Genomic DNA, 1,495 nt, shown 5'->3' with positions numbered 1-1,495 from the left:
GTACCAACAGCAGTAACAGCAACCGCAACAGCAGCAACAGCAGCAGCAACAGCAACAGCAGGAACATGAGAACAGGCGGCATGCATTATCTGTCTCTCTATCTCTCTTCGCTCTCACTGAGGGCCCCCAAAGCAGAGGGTGGGGGCCCCCAATGTCTCTCCCCCCTTGGAGGCCCCCCTTCTATCTGTCTCCTTACAGAGGGCCCCTCTTCTATCTGTCTCCTCATAAAGGGCCCCCCCTTCTATATGTCTCTGTATAGTGTGGGGACCCCCTCCTATCTGTCTCTTTATGAGAAGCCCCCCTTCTATCTGTCTCCTTATAGGGGGCCCCCTTCTACTTTTTTCTTTATATAGCCCCCCCCTTCTGTCTGTCTCCTTATAGGGGGCCCCCCTTTTATGTGTCTCTTCATTAGGGCCCCCCTTCTGTCTGTCTCCTTATAGGGGGCCCCCCTTCTATCTGTCTCCTTATAGTGGGGGCCCCCTTCTATCTGTCTCCTTATAGGGGCCCCCCTTCTATGTGTCTCTTCATTAGGGCCCCGCTTCTATCTTTATCTTTATTTTGCTGCTCACCAAGCAGAACTGACTGTTAGCGCGGAAGAGGGGGGCCCGCCCCCCTTCTATGTGTCTCTTCATTAGGGCCCCGCTTCTATCATTATCTTTATTTTGCTGCTCACCAAGCAGAACTGACTGTTAGCGCGGAAGAGGGGGGCCCCCGGGGCCCCCAGCAGCAGCGGCAAGTCTATGTCAACAGCAAAAGCAGCAGCACTGCAAACATCAGAGCAAACCAACTGCCAGGAGGGGGGCCCCCCCTTTGCTGCAGCAGTTGCTGCAGCAGTTGCTGCAGCAGCTGCTGCAGCAGGGGGCCCCCCCGGAGACGCTGAATGAAGGGGGCCCCTTGAAGGAGACAAACCCTCTGCTGCTGCTTCTAATAAAGGCAGGGGAAACGACAAACACTCGGAGCTGTCTGTACACCCCAAACGCTCAACAACACCACCCACGTGCTCCAGCACAATCGGGACCTGCAGCAGCAGCAGCAGCAGCAGCAGCAGCAGCAGCAGCAGCAGCAGGAGTGGCAGTGGCAGTGGCAGCAGTGCCAGCAGCAGGAGCAGGAGCAGTAGAAGAGGCAACAGCAGTAGAAGAGGCAACAGCAGTAGCAGCAGCAGCAGCAGTAGTAGTAATACTAGCGGTAGCAGCAGCAGCAGTAGTAGTAATAGTAGCGGAAGCAGCAGCAGCAGCAGCACCGAAAACAACAACCACATCACCATCAACAATAGCAGCAGCAGCATCAGGAGCAGCATCAGCAGCAGCATCAGCAGCAGTAGCAGCATCAGCAGCAGCAGCATCAGCAGCAGCAGCAGCAGCAGCAGCAGCATGAGTGTCTAACTTTGTGTTCTTTAGGAATGGGGGGCCCCTCTGGATCGAAGACAGCGACAGGGTATTCATCAAGTACGCCTTGGGGCCTCCGCAGCAGCAGCAGCGGCAGCAAACGAGGAGAG

This window comes from Eimeria acervulina, genomic scaffold (genome assembly GCF_000499425.1).
Source record: "Eimeria acervulina Houghton genomic scaffold, Eah_scaff823, whole genome shotgun sequence".
Taxonomy (NCBI): Eukaryota; Apicomplexa; class Conoidasida; order Eucoccidiorida; family Eimeriidae; genus Eimeria; species Eimeria acervulina.
Note: the sequence above shows the minus strand (reverse complement) of the source record.